Here is a 15847-nt window from a genome sequence, read left to right on the forward strand (position 1 = left end):
TTTGCTGTGCACTATGTGGAAGTTGGCAAGAGGTTCTTTCTTTTTGTTCAGAAATTGTGATGTCACATCAGTGTGCTTTTTTTAGGATGGTGTTCATTTTGTGATGGAGAAGAGCCATAAATTGCGTCTGTTTTTCGGCCGCGGGGCCAGCCGCCAACCATGGAGCCCAATAAGGAGACGGGACAGGAACTTGGAAGCAAGTCCTGCTCACGCCAGCTGTACGCCGCCGCTATAACCCAATCTGAAGTAACTGAGGGTAGTTATTCACATAGGGTTAACCCTCGCCGCCAGGAATAAGGAAAAGTAATTAAGAGTGGAGAATACAGGCGAGTTGTGAGAAAGAAGACAGGAAAGTGAAAGATGAACGGGAGGATAGGAAAAGGGGACTGCCGATTTCCCCGGTCGTGTCAGGCCAGAGGCGCCGTATAAAGGAAGCTGAGGCCAAAGTGGAGTGAGGATCCTGCGCAGAGGAGCCTTAAAGGTCCAAACGCTCAGCATCGGCTCAGCCACCAGGATCCCCTTTTCCCAAAACACGGCGATGCCAAGCACAGCTAGGCGCGGGTGCTCGGGTCCGTGGTGATACACTGTTCACTATCATCCCCCTGCGGGGATGTCCCTGCGGATGATCGAGAAACCATGGTGTCGCCACTCACCAACGCCTGCAATCGGAATACGCCCCCCCCCCCCCCTTTTCGAGTACTCAACGTATTGCGGCACCGTATTCCTATACCGCAATTCCAGCGAAAATAAAAAGATACTGTGGTGTCGTGCGAAACGCGTGTGACGTCACATTGATAGTGCGTCTCTCAGTGCTATATAAGCGCTGCGTTCCGCCGGCATAGTGCATTCTCTGCCAGGCACTGGCGTGCCAATAAAGCATCTACGTTTCTCTGCCTCATCGCTTTCGGCTATAACATACTGGCGACGAGGACGAAATCACTATCCCGTCGGGTTGCAAAAAGCCACTAGCAGCGGTCTCGGAGCGTGCTCCGAGGAGACTGGCAGGATGGCGATGAGTGGAAGGTTCGATCAGTTCATCGAGGACAGCGACGAAGATTTCGAGTCTTAGGTGGAGATATTCGAGCACTTCTTTAAGGCTTCTAAGGTGAGAAGCCGTAAAGCAAGACATACGCAAAGCTGGTGCATACCCTGCGAGAGCAGTATGTATCAAAATCCTCTGTAAATGTAGAGCGGTTCCAATTTAACCGGAGTTTCCATCAATAATGCGATACAGTGGCAGCGTTCGCGATAGAGTTGAAGCGGTTGGCGGCGTCCTGCGACTGGAACGTTTCTGGACGAGGCTCTTCGTGACCGGGCTCTGTGACAAAGAAATGCAAGCGGATTTGCCGAAGGAGAGCAAGGTAACGTTTAAAACTGCCTGCGATATCGTGAGGAATATCGAGTTGGCCCGCAAGGAGAGCCAGGATTTTCATCCCAACGTGGAGCAAGGGATTGTCAGCGTTCTTCACCAAAAGCGAGACGCCGGACAACGTGCACCGCATAATAGAGAAGAAACTGCTATGATGCCCGGTGGGGCAAGGGCGACGAAATCGCTGGGCTGTTTCCGATGCGGCTCAGCGCATGGAGCGTCTACCTGCAAACTTCGGAAGTATCGTTGTCGGTTGTGTAACCATGTTGTACACTTAGCGAGGATGTGCAAGGACAGAAATAGAGACTCTGTGAACGCCATGGCTGACGACATCGATACGGGTGAACTGGTGCTGCACAATATTTATTCATGTGAAGGGCGCACCAAACCTTACGAAATTTTTCTGAAGATTAAGCAGAAAAATGTTCACATGCAGATTGACACCAGGGCGTCTGTATCAGTTGTACCAGAAGCACTGTACAAGAAATACTGGCTCACCCTACCCAAAGAGCCATGCAGTCTAAAGCTGAAAACTTACGGAGGCACACTGCTGCCGGTAACGAGGAAGCTAACCGTTTCGGTAGAGCACAACGGTCAGCACAAGTAGCCGCCGTAAATTGTCGTGAAGACAAACGAGAATACCAACACTGTGCTATTGGGACGTGACTGGCTGGCGGCACTTAAGTTAGACTGGTCTAGTGTGCATGGGGTTCCGCCTGGGCTAAGTGTCAGCGTTGCTTGAAAAGTACGCCCATATTTTTGAGCCTCTAGGCCTGATCAAGAACAGCGCCATTAAATTGGTGCTGAAAGAGTATAGTACACCGGTTTTTTTGTAAAGTGCGACCGGTGCCATTTGCGATTAGGGAAGCAGTGTTTTCAGAATTGCAGAATCTCGTGAAGGCAGAAGTGTTAGTACCTGTTAAGCAGAGTGAGTGGGCGACGCCACTAGTGGTAATGCCTAAACCGAACAACCAGATCAGGGTGTGTGCGGATTTCAAAGTGACGCTAAATCCATGCCTAAGAACGGATCACTATCCCCTTCCCGTTATGGAGGATCTGTTTGTAAAAATTGCAGGGTGTAAATATTTTACGCTGCTTGATTTGTCTACTGTATAACTTGCATCTGCAGACGCAGTCGCTAGTCGTGGTCAACACACACCCTGGATTGTTCAAGTACACGCGTTTACCCTATGGCATTAGGAGCGCACCTTCAATCTGTCAGGCAGCCATGTATGACGCGTGACGCGTTGAAGGGACTTGATCGTGTAGCGTGCTATCTGGACGATGTGCTGATAGGAGGGGCTACATTTGATGAGTGTTTTGATAAAGTGGAAAGTGTGCTGTCACGGTTTCAGGACAGAGGCATACGATTGAAGAAAGATAAGTGCAAGCTATTTCAGATGTCGGTCTTGTACTTGAGGAACATTCTTGACGAAAAGGGCATCCGCCCGTCAGATGAAGAAGTGAAGGCGATAACGGAGGCGCCGGCACGAAAGAATGAGGCACAATTTCGAGCCTACCTGGGTTTGATTAACTTTTGTATAAGGTTCGTTGTCAACATGTTCGCAAGGCTGAGGCCATTTACGACGTTGTAAACCAAGGAAAAGACTTTACGTGGTCACGTGAGGCAGAGCAAGCGTTTTGAGGAAAGTAAAACGTGGCTAACGAAAGACAAGGTTTTGACATACTACGACCCCAACACAGCGATAGGGATTGTGTGGGACGCACCCACGTATGGCGTTGGCGTCATTCTGTTTCATAAGATTGGTAGAGAGGACAAGCCAATTGCATATGCGTCTAGGGCGCTGAGCAAAGCAGAGCAAAGTTATGTTCCCATTGAAAAAGAGGCTCTCTCCGTAGTATTTGGGTTGAAGAAGTTTCACAATTACCCGTTTGGGCGTAGTTTCAATATTTATTCAGGCCACCAGCCATTAGGTAGCCTTCTGTCGCACGGAAAGCTCGTTCCAGTAATGTCAGTAGCACGCATGCAACGCTGGGCTTTGTTGCTAGCGGCCTACGAGTACAAATGGGTGTATCGTAAGGGCAGCGATGTTGGAAACGCTGACGCGCTTTCGCGCTTGGCGTTGGCGAGTGATCAAGATGTCCCAGATTACGTACATTTCTTCTCAGTTGTCAATGAACTTCCGTTGTCTGCGGACGCGATTAGGAAGGAAACGAGCACGGATAGAGTGGTATCTGAAGTGTTGGTGTACACGATGGGTGGCTAGTCTACACATCCACCTTTCTACACATCCATCTTTGTTCGTCGGCATGAACTGTCTGTAGACCAGCAGTGCGTTACGTGGGGAAATCGTGTGATTGTTCCCCACGGCTAGCACAAACAATTGTTGGCACTTTTGCAAGAAGGTCACCCCGGGGTTACGCGTATGAAAATACTCGCGCGTGGCGTCTGGTGGCCTCAGTTAACCCAAGACATTGAGTGTGTTGTTAAAGGTTGCTGTACTTGTAAGTTGACGCAGCATGCTTTGCCGAAGGCCCCACCACAAACTTGGGGTTGACCTAGCCGCAGTTGGCAAAGAATCTACCTGGATTTCGCATTCACAAAAAACCAGTGGCTTTTAGGGTTGGTGGATGCACACTCGAAATGGGTATTAGTGTTCGTGATGAATTAAACAACGACAGAGAGGACTATTGATAAGCTGTGCAGTGTGTTCGCATCGTATGGTCTTCCGGACGACGTAGTTACGGACAACGGGCCGAGAGGTGCGTCCAGGCGGTTAAGCCGGATCTTCTGCGACAGGTACTTGACGAAAGGTCAACGGGAATCAGTGAGACCCTACAACACTGCATTGACATGTTCCTGTTCAGGTACCGGAACACCCCTACCACAACAACGGTGCAAACGCCAGCTGAACTGTTCCTCTCGTGGAGACCCCTCATTCGCTTAACTCTTCTACAGCATGACCTGGAGAGACGTATAGAAGAACATTTCTCCAAAGTTAAGGGCAAAGCCGACGAAAAAAGAGTGCCATGGAGGGCATTCGAAGAGGGCGAAAGGGTTCTGGTCCAAAACCTTCGTCCGGTTGAGGCCAGCTGGTTGCCTGGGTCGTTGAAAAAAGGTGCAGGGCCGTTACGTTCAATGTGCGGGTGGGACCCGGGAACAGTTTCGTGCATGTAGACAATTTACGTTCGTGTTATTTGACAGTGACGAACAAGGGCACCGTGAGCCTCCGTTTGGTGCCAAGTTCAATTTCAGGCCCTGTGCTGGAAGCGCCTGCTACGAGGCCTCATGTTCCCGCGCTGCAGTCTACAAGCTCGGAGGCGTCCGCTACGAGGCCTCCTGTTCCCGTGCGGAAGTCTACGAGCTCAGCGGCAGCCCCGCCCGAGCAACTCGAAAACTCGGCTCCCGCGGGTCAGCGGAATGCCAGTGCCCGCCAAGATTTTAAAGAGAAAGCTTTATTGGCCGCAAACTCGCGATTTAGCCGTGGCGGTACTCCATAGATTCAAGTGACGTCACAACGTGCGCCTCGCCGCGGAAGGTTACTGTGCTTCGCGCGGTCGCCGCACTATCTGGCATGACGTCACGCCGCGCCGCTCGCCGCCGCCGCCGTTTGGTAGGACGTGACACCGCGTTCCTAGTCGTTGCGCTCGCCTCCGCTCGCTTCGACAGCTGCGTCGCATGCGTGATAAGATATCACAGGATTGAAACGGAGAGCTGGCGTGCGCCGCAACCAGAGTTGAGGCGACAATTATGGACAGTATGGACGGCGATAATTCTGATAAGCTGGAGGAGGCCTGGAATCGACAACGGAACGAGATGAAGACCCGCCGCGGTGGCTCAGTGGTTAGGGCGCTCGACTACTGATCCGGAGTTCCCGGGTTCGAACCCGACCGCGGCGGCTGCGTTTTTATGGAGGAAAAACGCTAAGGCGCCCGTGTGCTGTGCGATGTCAGTGCACGTTAAAGACCCCCAGGTGGTCGAAATTATTCCGGAGCCCTCCACTACGGTACCTCCTTCTTCCTTTCTTCTTTCGATCCCTCCCTTATCCCTTCCCGTACGGCGCGGTTCAGGTGTCCAACGATAATTGAGACAGATACTGCGCCATTTCCTTTCCCTAAAAAAAAAACCAACCAACGAGATGAAGAGGAAACGAATCGCCCAGGAAACAGACGAACAGCGCGCCGAACGACTGGCTAAACGCCGCCGTGAATATGCCGCCGCGAGACAGGCATGTTTAACGTCCGCCCTTATGAAAATGGTCCATAGACTGCCTATAGACTTTTTATAGACTCTATAGACACCCATTAGACTGATTTTTTCAATAGACAGTCTACAGAGAATATATAGACTAAAGTCTATAACCACCCTAATTTCCTTTTGTCTAGTGATGGTCCATAGACTATCTATAGACTAAAGTATAACAGACATAATTTTCCTTTGTATACAGAGGGTCAACAGATAATGTATTGACTAAAGTCTATAAGCGCCTTATTTCTTTTTGCCCATAGACTGTCTATAGATCATCTATAGACTAATGTCCATAACAGACAATTTTCCTTTGTATATGTTCAGCCAATAGATTATCTATAGACTAAAGTCTTTAACAGCCTTAATTTACTTCCGTCTATAGGTGGTCCATAGACTATCTATAGACTAAAGTCTATAACTGCCTTAATTTGTTCTGTTTTCTTTGTTTATAGACCGTCAATAGATTATCTATAGACTGAAGTCTATAACTGCCTCATTTCCTTTTGAGCATAGAAAGTCTATAGACCATCTATAGACCAAAGTCTATAATAAACAATTTTCCTTTGTCTATAGGCGGTCAATAGAGTTTCTATAAACTAAAGTCTATACCTGCCTTATATACTTTTGTCCATAGACAATCTATAGACCATCTATAGACTAAAGCCTATAACCGCCATAGCTTCCATTTGTCTATCGACAATCTATAAACCATCTATAGACTAGTCTATAACCGGCTTAGCAGGCATTTGTCTATAGATCACCTATAGACAGTTTATAGACCAAAATCTCTAACCGCCTTAATTTCCTATCGTCTATAGACAATCTTAAGACTGTGTATAGACAAATGTCTATAGACCTATTATCTATTGTTTATAACAATCCTAATGTTATCCAACAATGTATACACTGCCTTTCGACTAAGTCCATAAAATATCCATTTCTTTTCACACTGCATGCTGAGTAGAACTGCATTGGACCGCCGCGGCGGTCGAATTTCGATGGAGGCGAAATTCTTGAGGCCCGTGCAGTGTGCGATGTCAGTCCACGTTAAAGAACCCTAGGCGGTCGAAATTTCCGAAGCCCTTCACTACGGCATCCCCCATTCCCTGAGTTGGCTTGGGACGTTAGACCCCCACGAACCAAACTGCATCGGGTAACCGCAACTATAGTCAGAGTCCTCCGCTTCTTTTGCTATTTCAGGGATAAAAAAATATTGTCCAACGGCAATGCAATACCTTCCTGTGTATTGCTTTTAGAAGCTTTGAAGAGCTAATTTTCCTTAAACCGCGACGCATATCGAGAATATAATTCAATAATCTTTAATGCTGACAGGTAGAGCGAGGAAAGGCACCCATTTCTGAAGTAAGGGTGCTGCAAACTGTACTACATCAAACGAACACACTCTCCCTTGAAGGAATCGCTCGAGAATATACCATTACATCGTTCTATCGTTACAGTCCAACGGGCATAAATTAAGAAGAATTTCATCAGTGACTATAGATTTATTTCTCCTTAAAACCTCCTGTAAAATAAGGGGGAATAACGGGGGTGAGAATTCAAGGATGGGCCCATCTTTCAGAAACATATGATTAGAAGAGTCTCAAAGATCATGGTTCTCTGCGGAATTAAGATATGCCATTTATGCCTTTGCAGTTTGCATTGACGTGAAAAAGTGCTGCGACTCAACAATCAGAAACCCAGTATATTTTCGTTCTTCGCCGTACACCTGCTGCATCGCAGGCGATAACACGCTGTTGTCCATACCGGTTTTCCAAACACGAGCACACGCCAAAAAGACGTTATGCTATGCAGCATTATAATTATTTGAAAAGGGCGCCACCTGCTATTCGATGGGAGATGCGGCGCACATGGACAAAGTAGTAAGGTTTCGGTTTTGTTTTTCGCGAAAGTAATAAGGTTTTTAAAGCGCGAGTGAAGAATTTATGCTTTAAACCAATGGCACTTTGTGTTCTTGGATGCTAGAGCAAGCTACACTTGGCAAGAGTGCAACCAATATAGACATGACCGTGAAATTGGTTTCTGTTTCACTTTTTACCCATTTTGCCTGGAGGCGGCGGATACCATCCGGGCAGCAAACAACTGTGTGCGCCGGTGTGTCGGCGTCGGCGGCGTTTTCTCTCGTGGATTACGTTTTGATTGAAATTCAACTTATTCGTCCACTTACGGTAAGTCTACACAATTATTTTTATTCATTTGGTATCTTTAGCCACTCTAAGCGGTGCTGTGTGTGCAGAGCAGATTATGTGCGCAGCGACAAACTGCCTATCCACGTTTATAAGCGGCGTTTGTAAGCACGTTTGTGTGAGCAGCGGCAGCCGCCATGTTCTCGAATAATGCGCTTACGTCTCTGCCGCTATGTCTTTCATAACGCGCGGAAAGGCACTCGGTGCGAAACACGGGACGGTAAGCCCTCCTCGCGAGCTCTCTACTGGCTTTTCCGTGTTGAAAGGTAGGTGCACGGCCAGAAATATCGCTTAGCCCGTGAGTGAAGGCCGAAATGAAACTATGCGTTAGAGCCGTGTGAGCACGATTTACTTGGCATCTGCGGAAATGCACAATAAAGTTCTGAGGTGGATTACATTTATTTTTTATTCTTTGTGTCATCGCCTGTCGGGACCATGGAGTGCTGTTGATTAAGAGGTGTGCATTAATTGCTTGTTTGTTGTACCCGCTCAGTCGGTGCGCGTCGTGGGCAGCGACGTTTCACCAAATATGTTTTGTAACGCTATTGACTAGAGCTCGAGGCGTTTGTCAAAGTTGTAGTGAAGCGGCGGTGGAGGAATGCTAATAGAGTGATGGTTGAAAAAAATGTGGTTGCCGGCACAAATGGCGAGCGTGTACAAACACCGCGAAGAAAAGAACCTACGAGCTTCATCCCGTCTCTCCTTTCGTTGCACACGTATGGATTCGTCCATCCCTGTTATCAGAGCGGTTGGCCGCCGCCGCTGGCCTGCGTGCAATTCATTTCGAAAGCTGAGTAAAGGTCGCCTCGACAAGAGATGGCTTACATTTCGTTCCGAGAGGCGAACCCCGCTTACGCGTGCACAAATTTCTCCAGTACCAATTGTGCGAGAGGCAGAGTATGCGTTTCTGATCTCAGACTGCTACATTACAAAAACGCCTATGTAACTTGGCGCTTATTTGCGCCACGAATGCAATTCTGCTCGCGCTGTTTTATTATGGTTGCGCCTTTTGATGAACACGTTAATTGTTTCAATGAAATAATTCTTATTTTGAGCGTGTTCGTTGCTTTCGTTGATTTTTCTATCAGCATTAGGTTAGGTACCTGCATGCAAGTGTCTCCTTTTTACTGCTCTGTCCAGGGTGCACTTGAAGTAAAAACTTAAATGAATTTGAGATGGTATTTCATCCTTACAATAATGAGCTTTTTGTCTGAAGCTCACATATGGTTCTGAAAATGGCGCTGTTGCAGCCACTATGTGCTGTTTGAGTTTTTCTGGATAATGAGCACGGCATGGAAGCGCTGTAACCCGCTTGTTCCAAAGAGCGCACTCTGGTGTATGAGTATGCTGTTTCGTCTTAGTGTTTCAAGTTGTGGGCGCAAAACCGTGGTGAACAGGTTCGCAGTCTGTCTGGTAGGTTTTGCATGGCTTGTGCCCGTTTCAGTATCGGCGTACGTACCAGGCTTCATGCAGGGTGTTTTCAAGCACTTGTTCAATAGCGGGTATAAGAATAAATGCTTGAATATTCTCCAGTTAGGCTTCTTTTGCAAGGAGCACTGAATGTACGTTTTATGGAGCAGCATTCTCAACAGCTCGTAGCGAGTCAATGATAAGTGGCACAAGTTTTCTAAGTATTCTATTCTAATTAATGTAAAGGGAATGCATACAGAGGTCAGTATTCGCGGTAGGTATTTAGTGTAGAGGCAGAGTGCTGCACGGAATGTGGATATTAGTTACAATGTTTTATGACAGCCACATTTTATTTGTCATGCATATTTACTGAAATGATGAATCCGGCACGATGGCTCAGTGGCTATCGTATTCTTCAGGTGCTCAAGTTATGCCAAGTCGTCAGTTATGTTGTGTAAAGCTACGTCACCACTGCAAAGTAGCGACGATAACTGTGAGCATCACATAACCGTCTCTGCCTTTGTGCAGATTACCCACTGTGCAGCCGTACATCTCACTGGTCATCGCACGTGCCCTGAAGACGGACGGTAGTCTCGAGCAGCGGACCAGGAAAGCATGGTGATCGGTGTCACCCGGAAATCCGGCACAGCATCAACGGTTCACTGTTGGCTATAAAAGAAGATTCCTTCCACTGGCACCTCACTTGGCAGCGGTGACCGTAACTGCGAGCATCATGTAACCGTATCTGCCTTTGTGCAGGTTTGCATGGCCAGGATTCTGGTTCATCCGCTCCTAGTTCACAACGCCGCCACCACGGGCCGCATGAAGTTGAGCTCCTCCTCCTTCTCTTACATTCTTCCTCCCGGTTTGAGAGAGAGACGCTAGTAAGCTTCGCCCATTGTCCGCTTTGTGTGTCCTCCCCTCAAGCCAAGCTCCTCGGGAGGTGGGCACCCTTCGCGTTTCTGTTTTTTTTTCCACCCAGCGTGTTCGAAACGGGCTGACTGTGCGGCTCCCCTAGTCTGTTCCTTTACTGCGGTGCAAGAAAGGAAAGAAGTCGGGTTGGGGTTGAAGCGGTGTACACGCCCCGTCTTTGTCCGACTTTGAGGGGCCATTTGTCAAAAACTACTGGCGGTATATATGCACATCACACAAGATATGGCTAAACGTTCCAGAATTGTGCCAAGGCCCAGCTATCACTCAGTGAGTCCAGAGCATAATGCGTTGAATAGAATTTTTTTAGCGCTGCACCCAACTTCTCCCCGTGGGACGGTCTGTGTGTTCATGGTAAATGGTGTTTTGCTGTACAGAAAATCTGATGACTGGTGACAGAACAGAACTAGCGGCCGTATAAGCATCAGTAAGAACCTTGTTTTGCGCATTTGTTTACACGTCAGTGTTTTTATTTTTTCGAAAGAGGTTGCAGTTATAACCTGACTCACCATAATTGTCAAGTTTTTTCGCAACGGCGAAAAAAATTACGGACAACAATTAAGTCTACTGACGAGTTGTGAAGGAGAAAGCTTGCAGCGTGGTGTTCGGCTGCGGCGATGGCGTGCTGCTCTAATGCAATGGCCAGCCAAGCTGATCAGTTCACGCCGCCCGAATGGAAGTTGATGAAGGCGACGATACCCAAACCCAGCTCGAGCCCCTGTGCTTCCTTTTTTCGAGTTGAGTTGAGTTGTCGACAGAAGGACGAAAGGAAAAGCACGGGCTTGCTTACTGGCTCAATGCGGAGCCACGCCCAGCTGCCTGCGTGCTGATAGTAGGAGGTGAAAGATGGGAGTAAAGAGACAGAAGAAAAGCGCGCGCAATAGCCCGTAGGCCACGGGCCAATCCCGGAGGCAGTGCAATACCGGGCTGACCTGTGCCAGAGTGCGTTACGCCAAGCACTCCGCCATACTTTCAAAAATATGCGTAACACCCAAGCCTCAAGGGCCCATATGAGATATTAAGCCAGGTATGTGAATGGCATCCCCCTTCGAAAGCGGACCGGGGATTGAGCCACACCCGAATACTCGATCCTGTGCTTCCTTGCTATCGCTCCCCTTTATAGACATCGGGGCCTCTGGCCACTGACGCCAGTATGGCTGCTACGCAAATCTCCTGCCGAGGCTACGACCCCGAGAACATGCACTGGACAACGGTTCACCCAGCGGAAACCGCAGGCCCAGATTCGGCAAGATTTCGCAGCGCCGCGTTGAACGCCGCAGTGCTGCGCCGAGCGCAAGACCAAGCCTTAAAGCCGGCGTCCGTAGACGCGGCCGGCGTTCACGCCGGAAACCAGCAGTCACCCGCCCCGCGCGCGGCGGGCCGCAGTCGGCGACTGCTCACGAAGTGGAAACCGCCTGTTATTCCCAAGCCTGCTCCAGACGACTACGTCGTCGTCATCAAGCCCCGGACCCGCGTCTCGTTGTACGAGACTTTCCAGGAGACCGGCTACGGCCGGGCGTTCACGGCTCTCCTGGGCGCGCAACCCGCAACAGATCTTACCATAATACCGGTAAGAGAACAAAACCTCATTATTGTTCACACTGCGAAACCTGAGCTAGCCGACCGTATCATCGGCGAATTTGAACTTAATGGACCCGACGGGAAGGTCCCCCTTGTGGGACACCTGCGCCAAGACGACAAGGACGTCTGCTACGGCGTCATTACCGTTCGTAACTCTGAAACTACGGACTCGCTCCGTACTAGGCTCCAATGGCGCTTCGGCACCATCGTGGAAGTGCGAAAATTTGGGACATCCAACAAAGCGAGACTGACTTTCGCCGGAACAGAGAAGCCATGTTTCGTGCACTACGACTCGGAGCTTGTACAAGTTAGGCCTTACCAGCGAACCATTCCAGCCTGCCGACATTGCGGTGTGGTCGGCCACCGCGTGGACGCCTGCCCCGGCCAGAGGCTGGACCGGTGCGGCCTGTGCGGACAGCAGGCTCTACTCGTTGAGGGGGTGCGGGCCCCTCACCAGTGCAACCCAAAGTGTGCAGTGTGCGGCGCGGCCCATGCCACGGGGGGCCCAGCGTGTACTGCTAAATATCGCGCTATCCAGCCCACGCAGGCCGAGCGCGGGCGTAAATCGAAGCGAAACCGACGCAAGCGTGGCAAGCGTCGCCCGGACAAGCTGAAGGCCAAGGCTGCCGACCAAGCCATGGACCAGCCTGTGAATTCCTCTACTGGGAGCCAAGGGAAACCTCCAGCTGCGCCACCGCCGCCTCAAGCCGGTGCAGCGAAGCCCCTCGGACCTCCACAAAACGGCGGCTCCAAGACGTGGGCAACCGTTGTCAAGCAACACTCCCAGGTGAGCGGCGCCGGCAGGGCAGCTTCTCCCTTCGCTCCCCCTTCCCAATCCCAACAACGGCCAATCTCTGCCGAACAAAAAGAAATATCTGCTCTCCGCGAGCAGGTTGCAAATTTTCAAAAGCGCCTCGCAATAGCGGAGGCCCGCCAAAATTCCCCCAACCACACCTCTGCCTCACCCGCAGCAGAGGCAATGGATAGCGACGCAACCCCTTCAGGACAGGCTGCGCATGCCCTCACGGCACTCGAGGCGAGAGTGAGCGCGCTCGAAACTCAAGTTAACAACAGAATATCCGCATTGGAAACGCAAATCAATGCCACACTTACGGCGGCACTCAACAAAATTAGCCACCTTGCGGCATCTATCCCGAACCTCATAACCGCTCAGTTCGCTCAACTCACCCGCGCTCCCAAGCGCGCTGGCCCGCTCAAAACCTCCGCAGGCCGGCAGCTCAAAGCGTCTAGGCGTCGAATCACCGGAGAAGAAGAAGAGGTCCCCTGTGCCATCCTCAGTATAGAGAACGCTCCTCTCTTTGGAGCCACTGGCTCTCAAGCCTCCTCTCTCCAAACTCACAACTCTACCCTTGATCATGGCGGGCGCCCCTAGAAATAGGAAGCATCCGCGAAGCAATTCGATCCCTATTCAAATTGTACAGTGGAACTGTCGCGGATTCAAGGCACGCACAAAGCGAGCCGATCTACGCCTTTTCCTTACAACGTTCCCAGAATTACCTGCTGTGGTGGCCCTTCAGGAGCCAGGAAATGGCGCCACCCTTGCCAGTTACACGGTGTACCAGCAGGATGCGCATAGCTGCCTCTGCGTACATAAAAATTACACGGCCTCCCAGGTTGACCTGGATCTTAGCGCTACTTTCTCCTATGTAATGGTGACGATCCTTCCGCTACGCAAACAGGACCCCCCATTGCACATACTCAACATTTACTGTCCCCCAAAGCTACCAAATGTTACATTCGCAGATATCTTCAGCCGGGCTTTGAAGGTCGCGAATCGGGATCCCCTCATAATCGTTGGGGACTTTAATGCTCCCAGCACCTTATGGGGGTACACACGTGAAGAGAAACGCGGACGCAAGTTGGCGGAGCTTGTTTCCACACTGGGCCTTACTCTTCACACGGATCCCGCGCAACCCACTCGTATAGGTAACTCCGTTACACGCGATACGTGTCCGGACCTCACCTTTACGAAAAATATTCGCTATGCAGATTGGAGGAACACCGAGGAATCCCTCGGTAGTGACCACTGCATAATTACCACTACAATCCATACCAAGCCACTCACAAGACCCCAGGCCAATGCAAAACTACCCGACTGGACCAAATTTAGGAACAGTTACACCAATCCTCAATCGATAATGGACCAAGGATACTCAACGTGGTCCCAACACCTAGTATCCCACTTGAAATCAGTCGAGCAAAATGTTCAACTCTCAGAGGCGAGCCCGGCGGTGGATAACCACCTCCTCCACCTCTGGGAGGCACGACACAGCCTAGTCCGCCGCTGGCGTCGTCAAAAACACAATCGGAAACTCAAAATTCGAATTGCGGATATCACCCAACAGGCGGCACAATACGCGGCCCAACTCGCCGACTCCAATTGGGTGCACCGATGCAACACTGCAGCTCGGCAAATGTCGAGTCGGAGTACGTGGCGCCTCTTCCGCGCTCTTATTGATCCGGCACAAACCCGTACTGAGACACAAAAACAGCTTCAAAGGGCTATACATAACTTCACTGGAGACACGGCCAAACTGGCCGATGCGCTCCGCGACCAATATTTGAGTATACACCAGGATCCCCGTGGTCAGGCGTACTCGTATGCAGGTTCCGAGAACGCGGATTTGGATCAACCGTTCCAGCTCCATGACCTAAAAGCGCCCCTGGCTAAAATGAAGCGAGGTACAGCACCAGGCCGGGACAAGGTGACGGTAAAGCTTATTGCCAACCTCCCAGATCCCGCCTACGAAACTCTCCTCGATTACTTCAACACTATCTGGATTGGAGGCACACCACTCCCCATAGATTGGAAAACGGCACTAGTAACTTTCATTCCCAAGCCAGGTAAAGCCATTAACACCGACAACCTCCGGCCCATCTCCCTCACTTCGTGTGTGGGGAAGCTGATGGAGACTATGGTCCGCGACAGATTGTCGGCTTTCCTGGAACAACAAAACATTTTCGCAGACACCATGTACGGTTTCCGCCCACACCGGTCCGCACAAGATGTCCTGTTGCAACTTCACAAGGAGATTCTCGACCCCGTCGAGCACCCCAGCAATGATAAAGTAGTCGTCGCACTTGACCTGCGGGGGGCTTTCGACAATGTGACCCACGACATCATCCTATCCCACTTGTCGCAAACACATTGTGGGCGCAATACTTTCAATTATATCAAACAATTCCTTACAGATCGCCAATCCTATATCCGGCTACAAGACAAAGAATATGGCCCATATCAACTTGGTACACGAGGGACCCCACAGGGAGCTGTCCTCTCGCCATTACTATTTAATCTGGCCATGATGAAGCTCCCTACCCAGCTGGCGGAGGTCGCCGGTGTGCAGCACGCTCTGTATGCGGACGACATCACCCTCTGGGCAACACAACAATCGGTTGGAGACATCGAGACCAACCTGCAACAAGCGGCAGCTATAGTGGACGAATACGCTCGTCGCTGTGGTCTTGAATGCTCCCCGAGCAAATCTGAATTTGTGCACATACGCCCCAACTCAAAGTGCACAACCAAAATTGCCCTTTCCCTACTTAGCGGACCGATACCTGAACACGCGGAGATCCGGGTACTGGGGCTTTTCATTCATCATAGGCGCAAGATAGACACTACCCTAAACAAGTTACGTAAGGTGGGGGACCAGGTGGGTCGGATGCTCCGCCGGGTGTCCAATAAAAGGGGGGGACTACGATGCAAAGATGCCCTGCGGCTGGCCAATGCATTCGTGACCAGCCGGATTTTATATTCGGCTCCCTACCTCCACCTACGCAAATGCGATGAGAATGCCTTAGAGGTAGTTCTCCGCAAGATTTATAAGAGAGCGCTCGACCTCCCCATAACGACGTCCAACAAGCGTCTCCTCGGTCTGGGGATGACCAACACCTTTGGGGAGTTACGAGAAGCTCATCTTAACAATCAATACTTGCGCCTAAGCAAAACACCTGCGGGGAGCCGCCTTCTAACCCGCTTACACATTTCCTACGCAACACATACAGAAGAACGGGTCCGCATCCCTGAAGCCTGGCGCTTTGCACTCCAGGTGCGACCCCTTCCGAAGAACATGACTGCAGACACCCATGATGGTCGCCGTCTCGCGCGGGCGGAGGCTA

The 15847-nt window shown here is 50.4% G+C and overlaps 1 pseudogene; it reads left to right on the forward strand.

Moving 5' to 3' along the window:
* Positions 1 to 1006: 1006 nt before the first annotated feature.
* LOC144120366 (uncharacterized) lies at positions 1007 to 1976 on the forward strand (annotated as a pseudogene).
* The last annotated feature ends 13871 nt before the right edge of the window (positions 1977 to 15847 follow it).

Source organism: Amblyomma americanum, chromosome 2 (genome assembly GCF_052857255.1).
Source record: "Amblyomma americanum isolate KBUSLIRL-KWMA chromosome 2, ASM5285725v1, whole genome shotgun sequence".
Classification (NCBI taxonomy): domain Eukaryota; kingdom Metazoa; phylum Arthropoda; class Arachnida; order Ixodida; family Ixodidae; genus Amblyomma; species Amblyomma americanum.